The sequence below is a fragment of the Oratosquilla oratoria genome, chromosome 16 (genome assembly GCF_046742065.1).
Source record: "Oratosquilla oratoria isolate Oo_2021 chromosome 16, ASM4674206v1, whole genome shotgun sequence".
Lineage (NCBI taxonomy): Eukaryota > Metazoa > Arthropoda > Malacostraca > Stomatopoda > Squillidae > Oratosquilla > Oratosquilla oratoria.
The window spans coordinates 13945913-13970872 of record NC_134792.1 but is presented as its reverse complement, the minus strand read 5'-3'; the positions used below and the strand labels follow the sequence as shown (position 1 = coordinate 13970872).

The window sequence follows — 24960 nt, the reverse complement described above, 5'->3', positions numbered from 1 at the left end:
TTAAAAGAAGAAACAAAAATGGAAGAGAAATGGAACTTATTAAAAGAAATTTATAATGAGGGAATAAACAAATACCAAACCAGAAGCAAGAAAGGGTGTACATTAAGTGCTGGTACAACAAAAAATATAGTAAGGCCAAAGATAGAAGAGACAAAGCTTGGAAAAGATGAAAAAAAAAAAGTAAGTGGCAAATATATATCAAACTAAGAAATGAATATGTAAAGATATGCAGGGAAGAAAAGAAAAAATATGAAAAAGGCATGATAAAAAATGCAAGGACCAACCAAAACTATTTTACAGATATGTTAATGGCAAATTATAAGACAAACAAGAAATAGTAAAACTGCACCAAGGAATAATATATAGATATAGAAATGGGAAATTATGAACATTTTAAATTGTATTCACCTGGTACTTGGCTCTTGCCTTTTGGATGGACTCCAGGTTGAGGACAAGTTCCTGGGGATCATGGCCCAGGCTATTTGCCGTTGCGACTACGATTCAAAGAGCCTGATGGCTGCTGATCCCTGTCTGATCTAGCGCGCCGACTAGATCAGGGGACATGGACAACTTGGTCCCCCGCATTCTCACTTGCTTGGGCAGTGAGACTCCATCACCAGATGAGGAAGTCGAGGAGGGACGGACTGAACTGGAGGATGCGGACAAGGAGGACTCCATTTCCATGGTCTCCTCTGCCATTGGTGACCATTCACGTCCACCACATGCAGCAGTTCTCTCTCGTCAATGGACCCCAGCTTCCAACTTCTTGTCATTCCCAGCCATGGAACCCCATCTCCCCTTCTCCTGCTGTGCCATGAGGAAGTCCTTATCTTCCTTGATGGTCATCAGGGCAAGTACATCAGTGGGAGATTTTCTTCAAATGCCTTCTGCTTCTCCTGGGGTTTGACTCCTATATTCTGCTTGCTCTTCTGCAGAACCTTCCACTATTCAAAGAGGGAAACATTCATTCTCCTGATGCTTGTTTCTCCCATCACTATAATCCAGCATGGAGCCAGAAGTCCAAAACTTCCTTGGCCACCTCTGCAGTGCTGTCAGGAACAGTTTTGTGATAGAAGAAAAAGCAGGGGAGGGCATCTCCTCGGCTTGGGAGCTTGGCACCAGTTATGCACACGATGCTATGTCCTCCTAACCAAATCTTAAACTTTTTTTGGGTAGCCATGACCTGTGGGAAGAGAAAACTTTAACCTCTTCCATACGGTGCTGCCTACGTAGGCGTCATGAAGAGCAAGTGGATTCGCGACGCTGCCATATCGGCGTCTTGATTATATTTATTGTAGTCACCCCTGTGTTTTTACATTCTCCCAAATGTGCCCTGAATCCCATTCTCTGTGGTTTTCAAAATTCGCGGGTGAAAGAGAGAACGATCAATATAAGCGGTGACTATATTTTATGATGCAAGTATTATTACGACACGTCGTACGGCTGGCATTGGCTGCTGCCTGCGAGATTTAAGTCCCGTAGTGAAGTGGTTAAAGTCATTCCGCCACCACAAAATATTAACCAATCTGTTCTTCCCCACCCTCCCCTACTCACCTGACCTTGCTCTTTGCTATTTTTTCTTGTTCCCCAAATGCAAAAGACCCTTGAAAGGAAGAAGATTTGAGATGATTCCTGAGATTAAGGCAAATGCGATGAAGGAGCTGAAGGACATTACATAAGAAGCATACCAGAACTGTTTCAACAAGTGGAAACACAGTTGGGATAAGTGCGTGCATTGTGAAGGAGAGTACTTTGAAGGGGACCCAGATCTGTAACTTCTAAATAAAGTATATTTTGCTTTATGACATCAGTCCTTGTATTTTTTTAACATGCCTCGTATACTGAAGTCAGTAAAACATTTCTTAATATATGTATAAGAAGAATAGTGAGAGATGAAAAGTCAGAATGTAAGTAGCAGAGTACCATAGGGTTTAGTTCTTGCACTGGTAATTTCTTCGTGTGTATTTACCTAGTTGTATTTTACAGGAAGGGGAGCTATGCTTGTGGTGTCCCGTCTTCATATCTCGTTTTATCTAGACTGTTTTTAAATTTGTGTATAGTTTTTGCACGCACCACATTTTCATCTAACTTGTTCCAAACTTCTATTACCCTGTGGGGAAAGCTGTTCTTTTTTAGGTCTCTTCTATAACTGTCTTTCTTGATTTTTCTTTCCGTGTCCTCTTGTATCTCTACTATCCCATTTTATTATATCCTATCAATAGTTTCTATGAATTTGAGGGGGCGTCCTAGGATGAGATGGATGGGTGAGGTGAAATGGGCATTACAAAAGAGAGGAATGTCTGTGGAGAAAGGATGGGAGAGGACAGAAGATAGGGGTGAATGGAGAAGGGTTGTGTATGGATGATGCTGTGATGCATGAGGGGGAGTGGGTGGGGGATGGGAGCTGAGGAAGTATGTACAGGTAGTCGTTGACTTACGACCTATGCGACTTACGACTGATCGACTTTACGACCACGAGATGGTGCAATAATATCTAACATTTAATAGAGTAATAGAATTGCAATGTTATGCCTGGCAGTGCAGTACATTACTCCGCACGCTGCGAGACGCGAGTACGATAGTTTTGGCAGGCTGCCGGTAGCGTCAGCATCCCAGGCAGCTAAATATTCTTTCATTTTGTTTGTTTGAAGTAAAATGTTTCCTAATTTTGCATTGCATTTTGTATTTTTGTATGTTTTGCAATTAATAAAATATAACAAACTTGCCTAGGCTAGTTTGTTGTCGATAACAATATGTTCGGTACAGTACTTAAACGAAAAGAATGTGTTTTGTTGAAATGAAAAAATCCTAATTTTGCCTTACATTTTGTATTTTTATGTTTTGCAATTAATAAAATGTAACAGTATTTTTTATGCCTAGTCTGTTGTCGATGACAAAATGTTCGGTACAGCATTTTGTATTTTTATGTTTTGCGATTAATAAAATGTAACAGTAAACTTTGTTTATGCCTAGTCTGTTGTCGATAACAATATTTTCGGTACAGTACGTAAACGAAAAGAATGTGTTTCGAATTTTTTTTTTTTCCTAATTTTGCTTTACAATGATTTTAATGTAACCAACAAAAAAGGATTTGTAGGTCAAAGATGACAGGACTTTATTCAGTATGCGTAGGCCTAGGCTACGTTTCCTAACGAAAATGATAAAAAGTTAATGAATACTAAACAACGTAGCTCAAAGATAATAAGATTTTATTCAGTATGCATACGTTTCCTAAAGAAAGTCTGATGGTAAAATAATACAAAGGTTAACAAATACAGTATTAAATATCATAGGTCAAAGATGATAGGATTTTATTCAATATGCTTAGGCCTAGGCTACGTTTCCCAAAGAAAATCAGATGAAATTATAAAAAGGTTAAAAATACTATACATAGTTCAAAGATGCTAAATATACAATATATATATATATATATAAAGGGTAATATATACTGTATATATATATATAGACCGACTTGCGTCCAGATCGACTTACGACCTGTCTGTCGGAACCGAACTCGGTCGTAAGTCGACGACTACCTGTATAAGAAAAAAATTGACGCAGCCTGAAGATACAGCAGGAAGGTATTTCTCCCTGTCTTCTCCTTTTCTGCATGAGGGAACAGAGAGTGGGGGTCGCCAAATTTATGAAGTGGCCTTGCTGTGGATGTGCTGTGTCTTGCGACACTGCTTCTGACCCAGGGCAGTGGACAGGATCCTGGGATGACCCGTCATCCAGGAGGTGCCAAGATAAGAGGGAGGGAGGATGGTGGAGGGGAATGGAATATATAGGAAATGGAATGGGTGGGAGGGGTTTCTATGCCTTTTTCTTTTTGGCTAACCCCTGTGTAAGGGGGAAAAAGCCTCTGGTATATGTATGTATGTATAAATAGTTATCAAGTCTCCTCTCTCTCTTCTTTGCTCTAATGTCTGTAGCTCAAGTTTTGCTAGTCTCTCGTCATATGATAGTTTTGAGAGTGTTGGTGCCAATTTCGTAATTGCTCTTTGTATTCTCTCAAGTATTGTTATACATTTTTTTGTACTTGGTGACCATGTCGTCGCTGCATACTCCAATCTTGGTCTTATCAAAGTGATAAGTATTTTCTTCACCATATCTTCATCCAGGTATGTAAATGCCACTTTGATTGTTCTTATTAAATTATAAGTTTCTCCAAAAATTTTGTTTATATGTTTCTCAGGGAACATATTATTCATAATAATGACTCCCAGGTCCTTCTCATTTTCTACTTTTTTAATTTCTTCCTCTCCCAATTAATATGATCCCACTATTCTTTTTTTGCTTTTTCCAAATTCCATTATACTACACTTAATATTGAATTCCATCCCCCACTCCCTACTCTATTACCATACTTTATTGAGATCACTCTGTAGCAACTCACTATCTTCTACAGTTTTCACTTTTTTCAACAATTTTGCATCGTCTGCAAAGAAGCTCATATAACTTTCAATTCCTTTATCCATATCATTAATATATATAGCAAACATTATTGGGCCAGAACTGTTCCTTGTGGAACTCCACTAATCACTTCATCCCAATTAGAGTGTTTGTCTCTTATCACCACTCTTATTTTTCTTTCATGCAAGAAGTCTTCCATCCACTTCAGCAGGTTGCCCTGTATTCCTCCTGCAGTTTCTAATTTCTTTGGCAATTTCTTATGTGGTACCTTATCAAAAGCTTTTTTCAGGTCTAGAAATGCACAATCAGCCCATCTATCTCTTTCTTGTATTACATCTATTAGCCTTGAATAGAAACACATTAACCACTTCAGTACGGGACTTAAATCTCGCGGGCAGCAGCCAATGCCAGCCGTATGACGTAACGTAATAATATTCGCATCATAAAATATAGTCGCCGCTTATATCGATCGTTCTCTCTTTCACCCGCGAATTTTGAAAACCACAGAGAATGGGTTCAGGGCGCATTTGGGAGAATGTAAAAACACAGGGGCGACTACAATAAATATAATCAAGACGCCGATATGGCAGCGTCGCGAATCCACTTGCTCCTCATGACGCCTACGTGTGCGGCACCGTATGGAAGGGGTTAAGTTTGTGACGCATGATCGTCCTTGTCTAAATCCAAATTGCCTTGGATTTAGTACATTGTTTTTCCAAATGCCTTACCCATTTAATTTTGATAATTCTTTCACAAATTTTAGCTATCGTACTTGTAAGAGAGACTGTTCTATAGTTAGTAGGGTCTTCCTTGTTTCCCCCTTTATATAGTGGTACTATATTTGCTCTTTTCCAATCTTCTGGAACTTTTCCTTCTTACAATGATTTGCTTATTAGACTGTATTTTATCTGTTAGTTCATTCCTGCATTCTCTCAAAATCCAGTTTGCCATTTCATCTGGTCCACGTGATTTTCTGACATCGAAATTACTCAAGTGATTCATTATTTCATTCCTTGATACTTCTATCTCTTTCATAGGGGGGACTTTCTCCTCCCACTCGATATCTCAAGGTTGTATGTTCTCCCTCATAAACACCTACAGTATATTTCCACGTATAAGACAACCCTAAAATCCAAAAATTCACCCCTTAAAATTGGGGGTCGTCTTATATTACCATTATAAAAATCAGACCTTGAATTCTATGTGAGATGACTTGGTAGGCTAGCCTGCCGATAACCACCGATACACAGGAAATGATTCACATTATGATAAGAACTGGTAATAAAGGTAATTAAACCATATTTACCTTATATATTATTGGCATATCTTTAGAGTAAATGGCAATTGTTAATACATTCGAGGAATAATTCTCTATTAATGAAATTACGTTACTTTTAACTATAAACACATTTAACAAAGCTGAAAAAATTTAAACATCGAGCACTGGTTGCGTTCATAGCAACCTTTTTCTTTCGCTAACTTTTCAGTAATTTTTAAGACTGAAAATAAAAATTTTGGATTACAGCACATAAAACGTTTATTTATCAATAAAAAAATATATTACAGTAGTTGCATTTAAAACAGAAAATTTAAAAATTATAAAAATTGTAAAACTTAATTTCTAATCATCATCAATATTACACACCAACGTATTTCTAAAACCTTTATTTTCAATAAAATTACATTACATTACATTTGCAACTTAAAACATTATAAAACTTTATTTCTTTATTTATATATATAAAACCCTTCAAACTCATCACAATCATCACTCTGTTTCAAAAAGTTGTTCGAACATATCACAAGATTCCTCAAATATGCCGTCATCGTAGAGATCCCAGTCCTGTTCCAGTGAGTCAACTTCGGCTTCGTCATCACTTTTATACAATAAATCATCTTCAGTGCCATCCATGGCATTAGAGATTCCACATTTTTAAAAATATTTTACAATACTTTCAACCTTAACACTTTCCCAAGCTTTAATAACAAACTCACAGAGAACATCAAGTGATGCACTACGCATAGCTCCACCTTTTGTAAACCGTTGTGTGCGGTAGAGTGAGCTACGTCGAACCAGGGACGTAAACAAATAATTTTTGTTAGTTGACGTGTGTTCTCAGAAAATCATGATACATGATTTGCTTTGTTATTTCATTTATTTTGAATTTATAAGGATACAGAATAATTTATCTGGTATAAGGATACAGTTAAGTAATGAGAAAGAAAAGAGAAAAAGTGGAAAAAAAAAACAGCTGATAAACATAATCAAAACCATTCTTTTTGTATGGTAGGTTTGATACACTGATGCTTTTGTAATTTAGCAGTCGTCTTATACTACCGATATGAGATAAATTCATAAAAATTTGCTCTAATTTTGTACCTCGTCTTATACAAAGGTCGTCTTATACACGGAAATATACGGTATTTAAAATGCTTGATCATAATTTCTGCCATTTCTATTTCCTCTGTGTATTTAACTCCTTGTCGTAGTTTCTCTACTTGTTTGTTTTTCAGTTTGTTATTTAAAAATCTGTAAAATAGGTTTGGTTGATCTTTACATTTTTCTATGACATCTTTTTCGTATTTTCTCTTTTCTTCTCTGGACACTTGTACATATTCATTTCTATAACTAGTATATATTTTACATTTTTCAGGTCTTTCTTCCATTTCATCCAAGCTTTATCCCTTTTGTCTTTTAACTCCCTACATCTTTTGTTGTACCAACACTTTACTTTACTTTTTTTTTTTTTTTTTTTTTTTTTGCCTTGGAACATACTTTTCCACTCCTTTGTAAATTTTTGTCAAAATATTCCATTTCTCTTCTACTGTTGTTTCCTCCTTGTGTATCCTTTCCCAGTCTGCTTTTTGAAAGAAATCCCTTATTTTATCAAAATTTGTTTTTCCATACATCAATCTTACCTTTCTATATTGTTCATTTTTTTTTTTTTTTTTTTTTTTTCCATGCATTTTTCCTCATTTAGTTCCAGTTCAACCAATATGTGGTCACTTTTACTTATTGGTGTCTTATATTCAATCTTGTCCACTATTTCAGGTTCTGATGTGATTATTAGGACCAGTCTCGATGGTTCTTCCTCATTTCTATACCTAGTATTCTCTTGTGTCCATTGCGTCATTGTATGTTCTATAATTATATCAAGTACCTTTCCCCATAGGTCTTCTCCACCCTTCACTCTCATCTCTTTGCAGCAGATTTCTTTTCAATTAAAGTCACCCATTATAACTATTCTTCCTCCATCTTCCATTATCTCATTTAGTGTTATCCTCGTGTCTTCTAACATATTTTTGTGTTCTCTTCCCACAAAGCTGTTTTAGGAGGCACATAATTTACTACAAACTTCCTACTCTTCCCATCCCTGTCCTATACTTCCATCATAATCATCTCTCTTCTTTCACTATGTAATATTCCTCACATTTATATCCTTCTTAGTGAGGAACATAACTCCACCCCCTTGTTTTACCTCTCTGTTTCTAATCCAATAATTATATGCACCATGTCTTACACTGTTGAGTGGTAGTGGGCCTTTCAATTTTGTCTCTACAATTCCCATTATGTCTGGTTCTATTTCCTCCTGGTAATCATTCAGTTCGTTCAAGCCTGTTATTAAGCCATCTACATATATGTGTTTTCCGTTTCCTTTCCCTTTTAATCTGCTATGAATCATTTCCTCACTTGCATATCCACTACTCTCCAATAGAATTTCTCTTTGACTCGGTTCTTTTCTAATTTTTTTCCTTAGCTTCTAGTCTTATTGTTTTCTCATCCTCTCTTGCCTCTTTATTCATTTCTTTGTATCCATACCTGTTTATATTGATCACTGTCTGCTAATTTCCCTGCTTTTGCTAAGATATTCTCTGCTGTCGTTTGTGACCTGAATTTGATCTTAAATGGTCTGGTCTTATCTGTATTGTATTTTCCTATTCTATATATTTCTTCAGTTTATCTCCCTGTGTCTTGTCCATCCTCTTGAACAACTTCTAATATCTTGTTTTCTTTTCCTTCTCTTTTACTCTTGTGGTCCTATTAGGATTATGCTTCTCTTCCATCCCCAATATAATTATACATTTCTTTTTGTCTGCTAAGTCTCTTACTATATTCTCCTTCCTTCTTATCACTTTAATAACTGTGTTCTTAGTTTGTTCTTTCATCTAGTGTGTCACTATATCTCTAAATACAATTTTGTTGTTCTCTTGGAATTTTCTCCAACCCTGTGCTTCCTTTGTTATGGAGTCTTTATTCTCTTTATTATTATTCTTTAATTCCTCATTCTCATCTTTTACTTCTTTTAACTGTCTTTTTAATTCTATTTCTTTTGTTAGGTTTTGATTCTCCTATTTTAGTTCTTCCAGTGTATCAACTCTTTGGGTAACTAGTGTTAATATTTCAAAACCTAACCTCCCATGCTTCGTTCATGTTTTTTAGTTTCTCCTCTAGATTTACTAGTCGGGGGAGGTTGTCACCTCCTCCCTCATTAAATCCATAAAAGCAGTTATCTTCTCTTTCCATTGAGCTGCTATTATCTATATTTCCGTTTCTGACACTGCTTCCTTGTTCTCCCTCGTCTGTGTGTTTTGCTGCACTCCTTTTGTTTATTGTTTACACCCCCCTTCTAACATCCGGGGCCCATTCATCCCGTTCCTCATATCCTTCCCTCAGTAATCCCTCTCTCCTTTTTCTTCACCCCACTACACCAAAGATTTCCCCTTCCCTACTAATACAACAAAGGTACTCCCTTATTGAGATAGATGACACTTGAATTTTTCCTGAAGTTCCAAACTTCACTGTCTCTTCAACCAATGTGTGTGTGTGTGTATATATATATATATATATATATATATATAATATAAAAGACATGATTCAAAGAATGAATAGCTATGTAAACCTATTTGTTGATGATGCAGAGATCATGAAGACTGTGAAGAGTCGGAAAGATTGTGAAATATTACAACAGGACCTAGATGTATGAGTGGAGCCAGGAGTGGAAAATTAATTGACATTAAGAAGTGTAAACTATTGAAAATGGGCCATTTTACTTGTGTCAATATCATCTATATACTAAAAAGCTTCTTATACCTAATAAGGGAGGTAGCCAGCCAAGTTATGCACCCACCTTGTTCTATCCTACTACCATCTGTTACCTATTTCTCTTTTACTGAGCCATATGGGTTAAGATGGGCCATAGCAACAAAGAATAACAGAGGACTACATAATGGGAAATGAATTTATGAAAAAGGCAAAGGAAGATAAGGATCTAATGAAAACTGATGTATTGCCAGAAACTAACTTTAAGGAAATAATAGGAAAGCCTTGTAATTTGCTGAGAAATATAAGAGTGGTATTTCACTACATATATGAGAGCATGAAGAAAATAATTGAAAGTCTGATCTGTTCCAGACACAGTGATGATGTGGCCATCGCAACAAAAAGAATGAACTAATACTAAAGGTCAAGATACACCAACAAAACTGTGTTTGATATTAAGAGAGGAACCTGAGGGTCATAGAAGTAGGGAAGATGAAAATACCTATATGAATGTTTTTTTTCCCTTACAAGAGAAGTAGCCCAAAACAAAGGCATAAAATCCACTCTCATCCATTCCACCCCCACATACTCCACTCCCATCCACCCTCCTCCCACCCTCTTATCTTGGCTCCTCCAGGATGATGGGTCATCCCTGTATCTTGCCCACTGCCCTGGGTCAGAAGTAGTGTGGCAAGACAGCACATCATCAGCAAGGCCACTTTATTAATCTGTGATTCCCTTCTCCATTCCCTCATGCAGAAATAGAGGTGGTGGAGAAATCCCCCCAGGATGCATCATTTTATTTTTTAACACACTATCACTCCCCATCCCCCATCCAGTCCCTTTCATGCATCACAGCATCATCCATACACAACCATTCTCCATTCACACCTATGTTCTGTCTTCTCCCATCCTTCCTCAATAGATGTCCCCTCTTTCCCAATGCCCCTTTTACCCCATTCATCCGTCTCGTCTGTGGTCGCCCCCTCATGTTCACTCCTTCTACCTCTGCCTTCCACACTTCTTTTATTAAATTTTCTTCACTCATTCTTTCCATGTGTCCAAACCATACCAATACTCTTTCATCAACCCTATCTCCCAACTCCCTTTCCACTTTCTCCTCCTGACTTCATTTCTTAATCTGTTCAGCCTACTAACCCCTATCATACCTCTAGGCACCTCATCTCAAACACATTCAAACTCCTCTCTTATGTTCCATGATTCTGCCTCATACAGTGCTGTCGACATAATCACTCCTTCATACAATCTCCTCTTAGCATCCATTCCTAAATGTCTATTTCTCATTACACTTTTTAATCATCTAAGGCATTTACTTGCTTCTCTCCATTTACAATCTACCTCCACTCTTCCCTTTCCGGCCACATTCGCACCCAAGTGTCTAAAACTATCCACTTCTTCCAGTCTCCCTTAATACTCACTTCCAATCTGCTGCCACTTTATCCTCTAATACATCTCACCACCTTATTTTTACCCACATTGATTTTCAATTTCCTTCTTTTGCACACAATCCCAAACTCTCACTAATTTCCTCAATCCGTCCTCTGATCCTGCTACAAGTGCAGTGTCGTCAGCAAACAACAACTGGCTTATCTCCCACTTTTCTCTGTTCTTAACCACTTCAGTACGGGACTTAAATCTCGCGGGCAGCAGCCAATGCCAGCCGTATGACGTGTCGTAATAATACTCGCATCATAAAATATAGTCACCGCTTATATCGATCGTTCTCTCTTTCACCCGCGAATTTTGAAAACCAAAGAGAGGGGGATTCAGGGCACATTTGGGAGAATGTAAAAACACAGGGGCGACTACAATAAATATAATCAAGATGCCGATATGGCAGCGTCGCGAATCCACTTGCTCCTCATGACGCCTACGTGTGCGGCACCGTATGGAAGGGGTTAACCATCTCCAATCCCCCACCCATTACCCTCGCATTTACCTCTCGCACCACCCCATCCATGTCATTCATCATAGTGACAACACGCATAATTTTGGTGCAGAAAAACACGACTATTATGAAAAAGTCGCAACAGTGCTTCAATTATAGAATACCTAGAGTGTAATATATGGGAGGGGGAAGTGCTCGTGAATACCCAAAATGGTCAGTCATAATGTGAAAAGTGTGAAATTGAAGTAAAATGGAGGAAATTGTGGACATGTTAGAAGGTTCCTAAGATGACCGTTTGTTATGGTCAAAATAAACAGATTCACAGAGTCGGTTACCAGATAAGAGTGAGGCAGAATATAAATGCAGATTTTAGGTCACCAATAGGGACTAAAAGGTTCATAATATAGATGAAAGCAATTATTCGGGATTCACTGAGCATGGAAGAAGACTAGTAGAATTATGGACATAGGGATATAAGAAATATGAATTACGCATGGAAACAAGAAACAAGCTGTCGAAGACTAATAGACTTAAACAATGAAGAGGCAGACTTAAAGAAAGTGAATAATAAAATGAAAGAAGAGATTAGTGTAATAAAAAAAGAACTGACCAAGCTAAAAGGTACAAACAAAAAGTTGAAAAATTATGAAAACACAAATAATGAGACTATAAGGAAAGAGGTAGATGAAAAGATTAAAGCAATGGCCATGGAAGTGGGAAAAAGCATAGGAGAAAATTACAGAAACTTAGGAATAATTGGAAAAAAGACAAGAAGAAAAGATAATTTTCAAAGAAATAGTTCACCAACAGATGCAGGAGAAGGTCAAAGATGCAATTATCAAGGTAATTAAACAAAAAGAAAACCTAGTAAGAGATAGAGTAGAAATAAAAATGTACAGTAATTTATGGTACAACCACTCCTCGTTTAACGACCTACTCGGTTAACGACAACGCGGAGTAATGACGGGCTTTATGACAAACGTTTAACGTAAATCTCCCGAAGTTATGACGTCGTGTACGATAAGTTGGCTGAGGCAAATTTGTATGATGTTATAAATGAACTTGTACGGTGGATATTAGCTGTGAGGTAAAGTGTTCTGAAGCTTAGGTCTACATTACCATCCTGCAAGCTGCAAAAACTACCTGGGGTACAGCATATACTGGTATTGGTAAATTTTTAGTTTCGACCATGGGCGCAATATAGCAATAGAAAATTAATTATTAATTTTGTAAATTATAATGTATCAACGTAATATGCAATTTTGTGAGCGGAGATGAAAAACAAAAAGGTGCTAAAACAGATTTCGTAAGTAACGAAGTCGTGTCGGACGAATGGTACGCCATGTTTGTTATGATAGATGCCGACGTCAAAGAAATGAAAGGATGATAAATTCGTCTAACCTAAACTAAACTAACCTGTGTTTAATAAATCATTACCTGCAAATTAAATGTCATCCGACTCGTCCTCGTTGTCGTCGTCGTGAGAGACGTTGGCGGGCTTTTCAACCACTCTCTCAGCTTGCGAGGTATACAAAGTTCTTACAGCTTGAAGGAATGCATGTATCTCCACTCCATAACATTCCTTCAAGAAAATATACCTGGCGAGGTACTGTCGGAAGTACCGAGGCTGTCAATTGACAGACGACAAGATGGCGTCCCGATCCTATGCTACCGACTTCGTTCATTAGTATATTTGCTTGTAGCAAGGTATTTTTTATTTTCATTTCCGCCCACAAAATTGCATATTACGTTGATACATTTTAACTTAAAAAATTAATCATTAATTTTCTATTGCTATTTTGCGCCCATGGTCGAAACTAAAAACATACCCCGGTATTTAATATGGAATGTCAGCATACCCGGATTTGGTCATACACTGTAATTTCAGGAAACCTAACCACCGCGTTATTTGAGGGCTTTCTGTACTATCAAAACAGTAAAGCTTTAATGTACTGTATAAAAGAGGGAAAATACACGAAAATGAAGATACATGTAATGCACATAGGTAAAAATAACAGTAAGTACGATTACAAGTTATTTGGAAATTCGTTAACAAAAGTGGATAGTGAAAAAGATCTCGGCGTAATTATCAGTAACGACCTCAAATCATCCAAGCAGTGTATTTCAGCCTCTGAGAAAGCAAATAAGATTCTAGGACTGATTGCATGATCTTTTGATTTCAAAAGTCCATCACTCATTAACAAGCTAATAATCATTAGTTCGTCCACATTTGGAATATGCTGTTTCCGTATGGTCACCGAATCTCATTAAAGGCATTGACAGACTGGAAAAAGTAGAACGGTGAGCCACAAAACTGATTCCAAATATCAAAAATAAATCATACGAAGATCGACTAAAACACACGAATCTGTTTTCCCTAAAAAAGCGTAGACTCAGAGGTGACTTGATACAGGTCTTTAAAATTCTAAAGGGAATTGACAACATCAAAAGTGACAAAATTTTTACATTGAATGAGAATCAGACAAGAAACAATGGTCTCAAACTGTCCGGAAATAGATTCAATTTGGAAGTAGGTAGAAACAACTTTGCCAAACGTGTAGTTAATGAATGGAATAAACTTCCTGCACAGGTAGTGCAATGTAGTTCAGTTCGAAGCTTTAAGAATCATTTAGATAAATACCTAAGTAGGATGCTGTAATGATTATAATTTATCTTATATTATTTGTTTTTGTTTTGTTGTCATTTGTCTGTCTGATTTTCATTTATTATTGGTTATGTGTCGGTTTATTATTATTTGCTGTTTACCTGTTTGTTTGTTGTTTAACTATGCCTATGCATTTATTTATGTATTTTGTTTGTTATTTACGTTATCATGGTTTTTATTTTATTATTAACCCCTTCCATACGGTGCCGCACACGTAGGCGTCATGGACTTAGATCTCGGTGGCAGCAGCCAATGCCAGCCGTACGACGTGTCGTAATAATACTCGCATCATAAAATATAGTCACCGCTTATATCGATCGTTCTCTCTTCACCCGTGAATTTTGATAACCATAGAAAATGCGATTACAAAAGAATTAGAAAGAATGTCATTATGGAGGGGCGACTACAATAAATATAATCAAGACGCCGATATGGCAGCCTCGCGAATACACTCGCTCCCCATGACGCCTACGTGTGCGGCACCGTATGGAAGGGGTTAATATGATTTTTTTTTCGCATCCGACCTAGATATGGACCAAAAGGTCTCCTGTCGGCATGCTCCGCCTTTGTAATCCTTTGTATTGCTGGACATTGTACATACAGTACATGTACGTATATGTATACACTTTCGCTTAACGACCAATTCGGTTAACGATGGCGACGATGGTCCCAATTGTCGTCATTAAACGAGGAGTGGTTGTATATAGGAAAAATATAACTGAAGTTGGTTCCTGAGAGAAAAGGACAAAGAATTGGCTTAAAATGTTCTAAAGGTAGTACAAGATAACAAGCAAGATATAGGCAGATACAGCAAGTGCGTAGAATGGCCAAATATGTAGAAGGAGAAGGAAAAAGCTGACTACTAAAGATTAAATTAAGGCCAGAAATGGCAGTGGAAGAAATCTTAACAAGAACAGGAAAATTAGCAAGAAGTGAATATTATAAAAAATATATGGATAAAAAGAGACATGACAAGGAAGTAGAAAGACTTAGGATGTTAAGATATGAAGCTAAAGAAAAAACAAGAAGAGAACAAAGACTGAGAAAACACAGTTCTATTGGAGAGTGCTAGATATGAAAACTGAAAAATATGTATACTTGAGAAAGAAAAAAAAGGTTCAGAGAATGACATGGAGGGTGTAGAAAATTAGAATTAGCATATACTATTATAAATAGATTGATCTCAGGATTGAACGAACTTAACAATTACCTTTCAGAAGCTCAACCAGATGTAATGGGAATTGTGGAGACAAAATTAAAAGGTCCACTAGTACCAAACAGTATTAGACATGGAATATATAATCACTGTCTCAGAAATAGGGAAGAGAAACAAGGTGGAGGAGTTATGTTCCTGGTTAAGAAAAACATGAATGTGACGAAAGTTACATATGAAGTGAACAGGTTAGAGATGATCACAGTAAGAGTTGCAGTGGTTTATGTGCCCCCAAAAACAGGGTCTTGGAGCGAGAAAAATTACTATAAAATGTTAGATATGAAATCTTCATTAACCTGTATGTCGCAGGGTGAATGTTGTATATACTCCCCCCTCCAGCATCGGAGCCAAAATAAAAAATTTTTTTTTCTTCTTCTTCTTCTTCTTCTTCTTCTGAAATCAACTCAGAATTATGGAAAACCAACAAATCTTATTTATTTTGATTCACCTTAACCTAGCAGTGGAAAAACTGGGTCGATATTTTCAAGATATGCGGGTGAAAGTATGGCAGAACATCAGTAGACTTTCATTCGCTTATCATGCGGGGTTAAACAAGGTCGTATTTTTTCGGGGAAGCTTCATTAGAATTTATGATGGTTCAAGTCAATGTACAATCACCCATAATAGTCTGACACGGAAAACATCTATATAAATAGTTTTTGTGGATTTATTTATTTTTATTTTTTATTAATTTTCATTTTATTTATTATTATTTTTATTATTATTATTATTATTATTATTTTTTTTTTTTTTTGCAAATGTTTATCACTTTGTTATGTGGTAAATTGATTCTTCGGTATCTTTATTTTTATAATTTCATGAAAGATAGGTAATTGTAGTGTTTATTGTTTTGGTAAATGTTTTAGTATGCATTCATCACACCATTATTGCCCGGCCACATTTTGTATTACACATTTATTACAAAAATTGGCAGTGCAAAATTGCCTTTTCTGTATGTTTGAGTATGTACTAAATAGCACCTGCCTCTCAAAGTATAACTTCACCTCATACTTCATATTGTACGCCAGAATTGCTTAAATTATGTCCTAAAGGCCAATTTTGTACCCCAAGTTATCCCCAAATAATCGCTGACAGGGTTGCCAATTTTGTAAAAAAAAAAAAAAAAAAAAAAAAAAAAAAAAAAGGGTTCCTTTTATAGCCAATGGATTGGGCTACTTGGTCATTACCACAGATTTGACCCTGGACATAATGCCTATTTTTGTCTAATCTTTGAAATTGTGGTATACGACATATGCCACTGACTAAAACGTTGACACTGTATGGGTTAAACTACATGCAAATGGATGGAATTAATACAATACTCAAGGGTGATTTTAATTGCAAAGAAATATATTGGAAAGAGATGAGAGTGAAGGTTGGAGAGGACCAGTGGGGAAATGTATTGGTTGACATGACCATGGAACATACAAAGACACAATGGGTAAAGGAAAACAATAGGTTTAGAAATAATGAAGAACCATCAAGACTAGATTTAATATTCATGTCAGAACCTGAAATAGTAGACACGATTGAATACAAGACAACAATTCCGAAGTGACTACATACTACTCAAGTTAGAATTAGAGGAGGAAATATATATAAAGAGAAATGAGAAACACAGAAAAGGTAGACTGTATACCAAAACGGACTTTGAAGAAACTTTTTCTTAAAGCAAACTGGGAAAAATTCTACAAAGAAAAAACATAAGTGGAAGAAAAATGGGTGATTCTGATGAAGATCTATAAAGGAGTGGAGAAATGTGTACTAAAGCAAATGCAGGTAGGAGTGTACATTAAGTGCTGATTTAATAGAAAGTGCAGTAAAGCAAAAGATTGAAGAGACAAAGCTTTGAAGAGATGGAGAAATTATAGAAAACCTAAAAAGTGGCCGATATATGTTAATCACAGGAATGATTATGTAAAAATACACAGGGAAGGAAAATGTAACTATGAGAAATACATAATAGAAAAATGTAGGGATCAACCAAAAATATTTTATAGATATGTGAATGGGAAACTGAAAAATAAACAAGAAATAGTGAAACAACACCAAGGGAACACAGAATACACAGAAACCGAAATGGCAGAAGTTATGTGCAAACACTTAAAATCAGTTTTGGTTGAAGGGAGAAAAGTGAAATCCCCCCCCCCCTCCCCCATGAAGGAAATAATTGGATCAAATAATGAACCTTGATGTCAGAAAATCATATGGCCCGGATGAAATAGCAAATTGGATATTAAAAGAATATAAAGATAATCTAGTAGACAAAATATACAACATAATAAGTTGCTCACTCAAAGAAGGAAAAATGCTAGAAGACTGGAAAAATGCTGATGTCATACCAATTCATAAAGGAGGAAATAAAAAAAACCTAACAAATCACAGACCAGTGAAAAAGTTATAAGTAGATGGATAAAACATCTGGAGGATAATATACTGAATCTGAGACAATTCAGATTTAGACAGGGAAGATCATGTACCACTAACTTGATCTGCTTTTACTCAAGACTACTAGATATTAATATAAGAAAGGGATAGATGGGCCAGTTGCACTTTCCTAGATCCAGAAAAAGCTTTTGATAAAGTGCCTCACAAAAAAATATTAAGAAAACTGGAAATCATAGGAGGGAAAACTTTTTGCATGGAAGAAAAATGAGGCTGGTGCTCAGAGATAAGACTTCTACTTGGGAAGAGGTAATTAGTGGAGTCCCACAAGGATCTGTGCTGGTTTCAGTAATGTTTGCCATTTATGTGAATGATGTGGATGAGGGAGTGGAATGTTGCATGAGCTTCTGTGCACATGACACAATGTTGTTAAAGCGAGTACTGAAACGGACTGTGACTCATTAGAGATCTGGACAGGGTTAGGGAATGGAGTGGGAAGTGGAATTCAATATCAAAATATGTAGTATAAAGTAATTTGGAAAAAGTAAAAAAAAAAAAAGGATATAAGGAAGATATAAAATTGGAGAAAAATAAATAAAGAGGGATCTGAAAAAGACCTGGGAGTGATCTTCACAAAATATATGACCTCTGACAAACATATAAATGTCCTCTACCCTTATGTAAACTGTCCTTGTTCCTTTTTCATGTTTATATAATCTATGTATTTCTATTAACTATGTACTTTTTGTACTGAAGGTGTAATATACAAAAGTGCTCTGCTTCATTAGTTTCTTTTTCCAAGTGGTCTACTTTGCATATAAACAAAATTGTCACTGAAACCTATAATTTACTAAGATCGGTAAAAGTGGCTTTTGCCTACTTGGATGAAGAAATGGTAAAGAAAATACTAGTCACATTGATAAGGCCTAAATTGGAGTACGCAGTGACACTGGGGTCACCCAGTACAAAAAAAGAAAATAAGGAAAATTGAGAGAATCCAAAGAGCAACTATGAAGATGGCCCCAGAATTAACAAAACTCTTATAGGAAGAAAGATTGTTAAAATTGGAGTTGCCAACTCTGGAACAGAGAAGAGAAAAAGGTGGCTTGTTGACCGTCTACAGAATTATGAAAGGCATGGAAGTTCTTGATAGAGAAGACTTACTAAATTGGGATAGGAGAAACAGAAGAGGACATGGAAAGAAGTTTAAAAAGGACCATTATAGAAGAAACCTGAACAACAGCTTTCACCACAGAGTGGTGGATATGTGGAACACAGACGAAAGAACAGTATGTGCAAAAACAACACAAGAATTTAAGAGCAAACTAGATATGGAGAGATACAAAGATGGAACAGCATGAGCCTAGCTCCCTTCCCATAAAATACAACTAGATAAATGTATAAATTGAATAGCCAAGGCAACATAACACATCCCTGGTGAAGTCCCACCTTTACCTCAAACTACTCATTCTCTCAATTTCTGATTCTAACACAAGCTCTACTATTGTAAAAACTCTTGAATGGTCTTAAAAGCTCTCCTCTTATCCCATATATCTGCAATATCTCCCACAGTGCCTTCCTGTCTACCCTGTCATAAGCCTTCTCCAAATTCATAAAGACCCAAAAAACATCCTTACCTTTTCCTAAAGCTTTCTCACATATCAGTCTTACCACAAAAATCTGATCCACGCAACCCCTACCTGTCCTAAACCCACACTGTTCCTCACCAATTTCTCCCTCTTCCTCTCCTAATCCTCTCAACAAGATCCTCCCATAAGCCTTCCCAACTACACTCAACAAGCTAATCCCTCTGAAACTACTACATTCACACTTGTTCCCTTTTTCCCTGTAAAGTGGAACTATACAGGCACTCCTCCAGTACTCTGGCACTCAACCCTCTCTTAACCATTTCACTCCGGGCCAAAATCTTGCGGGCAGCATTAGCTGCCAGACGTACGATGTTGCGTCATAATACTCGCATCATAAAAAACAGTCACCGCTTACATCGATCGGTCTCTCTTTCACCCGTGAATTTTGATAACCATAGAAAATGTGATGAAGCCAGTTTACAGAGTACGTCAGTTACGCAGGGACAACTGCAATAAATATAATCAAGGCGCCGATATGGCAGCCTTGCGTATCCACTTGCTCCTCATGCCGCCTACGTAGGCGGCACTGTATGGAAGAGGTTAAACAAACATTAAATAACCTCACCAGCCAGTCCACCATCACTGTACATCCTGTTTTTTAGACATTCTGCATGACACCCATCCAACCCAGGTGCCTTAACTTCTCTCATCTTTTTAACAACCGCCTTCACTTCATCTTTCCTTAATTCTCCTCCATTTTCCTCACTCATCACTGTCATTTTCGTATCGCTTCCCACTGCAATTACCTTTTCCTCCCTATCCTCCTTCATTTTGAGCAACTCCCTAAAATACACTGCCAATCTTCCTCTTACCGTCTCTTCCATTATCTTCTCTCTACCTGCACCTTTTACCTTTTCTTCTCTACTTGATTTGCCTCCTCTTCCTCTCTTAATTTCTTTCCAAAACATCTTTTTATTACATTCAAATTTTTCTGTCATACTCTTACCCCATTTCACATTTGCCCTCCTCTTTCCCTCCTTTGTCTTATTCTTTTTTCTCTTTTCTTTGTACCTCTCATGATTCATCCTATTTTGTAACCAATCTGTGAATGCTCGCTTCTCTTCTACAACCTTATTTGCTTCATCCCACCACTCTTCCCTTCCTTCTAATTCCTCCCATCCTCCTTGTTCCACACATCATCTCTACTTACCTTGTGACTCCCTCCTTGAACCATCCTCATTCCTCCTCCACTCCTAGTTCTACTCTATCCTTCACTTCCACTCCTCTATCAGCTTCTTCATGTATTCCTTTTCTTTCTCATTTAAGCAGTTCACTTTAAGCACCTCCCTACCTTCTGTCCTTTTCCACTTTCTCCATCTATCTTCCACTCTCAACTTACCTTCCACCAAAATAATTATCTCATGTTCCCCCACTCTCTCCCCATAGAACATGTACATCCTTAACTCTTCCTACTATTCTCCTATTTACCACTATATAGTCCATTAATGCTCAACCACCCTTACATCCACCATTCTCTCCCATGTACTTGACTTTCTTCCACCATCAATTCTCCACTATAATTTTTTCCAGGAACCCATATTTCCCAATCACTGTCTATTGGTTCATTCCCTACCCTAGCATTAAGGTCTCCCAATACCACTATATTGACATTTCTCCCTAAATCCTCTATGCACTAATTTAAATCTGTCCAAAAAGCCTCCCTTTCCACTACACTCTTCTCACTACCAGGCCCATATGTACTTATAGAAACCCACACCTCCCTTCCCAATTTCTCCTTCATCCACATTAACCTTGAAGAAACCTCCATCCACTCCACCACACACTTTCCTATGTCTTCACTTACTAGTATAGCCACCCCTACTTCCCCTTGTACTCTTGACCCCTGAGATCCTCCCAACTACACTCCCAAACTGAAACTCACCCCTCTCTTTCAACTTAACAAAAGACAAAAGTAAAAGAGGAAATGTATAGAGAAGGAAGATACATTTATGCAAAGACTAATTTTGCTTGACTGAAAAAGAAAAGAAAAATATTTTTATTGAAGAGTGAGTTCAGTGAAGCAAAGTAGAGAAGATATGGAGTATTTTTGTGAAATATTACAACATAAAGTCAATGCCATCAGAATTGGCATACATCATTTTCTACCCCCATCACATCATATTCATACACAAAACTTCATATTGGTTACTCTCTTAACTTTAGTGTTTGGTGTATCCTCCTTTATTCTTCAAACAAGACCTGAGATGATGGGGAACAGAGAGGGCGAGGTTTTGGAGGATGGATGGAGAGAAGCATGCCCAGATGTTTTGAAGAGTGGCAGTAAGTTTTGGTGCATTTGATGTGTCATGCTTCCTCAATTGGGCTTTCATCAAAGTCTACAAATTTTCTATTGGAAAAAGGTCAGGACTATTGCCTGGCCTGACCTTCGTATGTTCAATGCCCACAAAATCCAGCCAACCAGTTACTAATTTTGCTGTGTGAGCAGGTCTTGCTGGTACTGTTTACTTTTGACAGATGTTGAAGCAGTTCTCAAGATGGACTACCAAGGGCTCCAGGTACCTCTACTTGTTGACTGTAATGTTCCTTGGTAAGACCACTACTTTTCCAACACCATGATATCCAAAAGCACCCCAGACCATGACCTAGTCAAGGTGTTTCACAGTCCCCTATCTGCACATGGGGGAGAAGGGATCTTGACCACTGCATATCCCTATCTTCCTTCATTGGTTGCTAGTGATAGTAAAGGTGGTCTCATCAGACCATAACACTTTCTTCCACTTGTCCTGATCCTAAGCAAAGTATTTCAGGCAAAAACAAATTCAATTCTTATTTTGCCTGGCTGTAATATGTTTATTTTGAGGTATGCAGTACTTATACTCTAGGTCGTTGTTGAGGCAATGCTGCATGGACCTCAGAGACACAAAGACCAGCAGTTGAGGGTTCTTGTGTTTTAATCCTTTAGCAAAATGTGAGGTTCCCTATCAACTTGGCACTGCAGGACCTTGAAGGTCCTGGGCATAGGCTTATGAACTCCTCCTGGCCTTTTTCTTGGGAGCTCTGGTTTGGCACAGCCAGTGGAGTGCTGGTGATGTTTGAAATTTCTTTTATTAAGACTTTCCTCCCTTTATCAGGGCACCAATACTTGCCAGTTGATTCTTCTTCAAGTCCTCTCCCAAGCCCATTGCTCAGTAATGAACACAGTAGTGCAAAGGGGTAAAGAAAAAAAAAACACATGATTCATAGAGAAGAACAAAACACATCCATTTCACCACAAAAGCCATCATTGGTCTCACTAGCCTGTACCCACCTTTGGCATGTCAATTTTTCAGACATAACCACTGTTTTAGGGGGTGATCTCTTCCTCATCAGATTTGGTGCAAGGCATGATGTGCCAATTCTGATGGCTTTGACTGTTGGAGTGGAACAGCATGTACCAAAGATGAGTGAGAGAGAAGTTACTAAAAAAAGAGAGAGAGAGAAGGTATGGGAGAGGTGGCAAAACATTACTAAAAAGAAATGAATACACAAGAATAAGAAGAGAAAATAAAAAGTACTTTGAGAAGAATGTAGTTGACAAATACAAGGATCAACCTAAGCTGTTCTTCAGATTTGTGGATAGTAAGTTGAAGCTTGAGAAGGGATATCCAAGTTGAAAGTTTAAGGAGTAATATATTGAGAAGCAAGAATACAAGTGTCGGAGCCAAAATATATACTAGACCATCCGTGACCCGTTGGGTCAAATAAAATTTTAAATGATACATTGTTAATAAAATGGTAAAGTCTTTATTAAGACTGCTCTATTCAGTAGACAAAGGCTAACTTGATTTGTTATAAGAAGTGAAATGCAGAAGATTGTGACGTCATGTTGTCATTGCTTGGAACACTATGCATCATATGATTTATATTGTTTGTGATATTTTGATAAACTCATTATACCTCATAGATGCTAACTCAGGAGTTGGCTATACTTTTAAATACTGAATATGGAAATTTTATAAGTATATATAGATAGATATGTGTATGTTGGGTCAAATAACATTTTAAATGATACATTATAAGAAGTGAAATGCAGAAGATTGTGACGTCATGTTGTCGTTGCTTGGAACACTACACATTGTATGTTGTCATGACGCCATGTCTCTTCTTCTGATTGGCTGGTCCTCAGTCGTGATGTCATATCTCTTCTTCTGCTTGGCTGGTCCTCAGTCGAGATGTCATATCTCTTGTGATTGGCTGATCCTCAGTCATGACATCATATCTCTTCTTCTGATTGGCTAGGTGACAGTTTAAAGCAAGCAAGATAACAAACAAGATTATCAGAATTTGATAAGTATATATATATATATATATACACTATAAACCCAAGGGTGGGAGGGGTGTGGAGTCTATTTAGGGATGAAATGGGTGGGAGTGTTTTTATGCCTTTCCCTTTTTGGCTACCTCCCTTGGAAGGGGGAAAAAGCCTTGGTATATGTATGTATGTATAAACCCACTATTGGAGAAATAATAACAGAAGTACAGGGAAACTGTACAGGTAGTTGTCGACTTACGACTGATCGACTTTACGACCACGAGATGGTGCAATAATATCTAACATTTAATAGAGTAATAGAATTGCAATGTTATGCCTGGCAGTGCAGTACATTACTCCGCACGCTGCGAGACGCGAGTACGATAGTTTTGGCAGGCTGCTGGCAGCGTCAGCATTCCAGCCAGCTAAATATTCTTTCATTTTGTTTGTTTGAAGTAAAATGTTTCCAAATTTTGCATTGCATTTTGTATTTTTGTATGTTTTGCAATTAATAAAATATAACAAACTTTTTATGCCTAGGCTAGTTTGTTGTCGATAACAATATGTTCGGTACAGTACTTAAACGAAAAGAATGTTTTGAAAAATAAATCCTAATTTTGCCTTACATTTTGTATTTTTATGTTTTGCAATTAATAAAATGTAAGTATTTTTTATGCCTAGTCTGTTGTCGATGACAAAATGTTCGGCACAGCATTTTGTATTTTTATGTTTTGCGATTAATAAAATGTAACAGTAAACTTTGTTTATGCCTAGTCTGTTGTCGATAACAATATTTTCGGTACAGTACGTAAATGAAAAGAATGTGTTTCGAAATATTTTTTTTCCTAATTTTGCTTTACAATGATTTTAATGTAACCAACAAAAAAGGATTTGTAGGTCAAAGATGACAGGACTTTATTCAGTATGCGTAGGCCTAGGCTACGTTTCCTAACGAAAATGATAAAAAGTTAATGAATACTAAACAACGTAGCTCAAAGATAATAAGATTTTATTCAGTATGCATACGTTTCCTAAAGAAAGTCTGATGGTAAAATAATACAAAGGTTAACAAATACAGTATTAAATATCATAGGTCAAAGATGATAGGATTTTATTCAATATGCTTAGGCCTAGGCTACGTTTCCCAAAGAAAATCAGATGAAATTATAAAAAGGTTAAAAGTACTATACAACATAGTTTAAAGATGCTAAGATGATTTCAGTATGCTAAATATACAATATATATATATATACAGTATACATATATATTACATATATATATATATACAATATATATATATATATATTATATAAAGGGTAATATATACTGTATATATATATATATAGACCGACTTGCGTCCAGATCGACTTACGACCTGTCTGTCGGAACCGAACTCGGTCGTAAGTCGACGACTACCTGTATATTTCAACTAC

The 24960-nt window shown here is 36.9% G+C and overlaps 1 protein-coding gene and 1 long non-coding RNA gene across 12 annotated transcripts in view; one reads left to right on the top strand and one right to left on the bottom strand.

Moving 5' to 3' along the window:
- Positions 1–24960, top strand: part of LOC143033834 (uncharacterized) — a 446867-nt gene that overhangs the window by 234242 nt on the left and 187665 nt on the right. The gene's annotated exons all lie outside the window — the stretch shown is intronic.
- On the bottom strand, positions 1959–24760 carry LOC143033838 (uncharacterized). Its single transcript, XR_012967194.1, has 2 exons — positions 23809–24760; positions 1959–2494 (listed from the first exon to the last, which is right to left on the bottom strand). It is a non-coding gene; the product is annotated as an uncharacterized LOC143033838 (long non-coding RNA).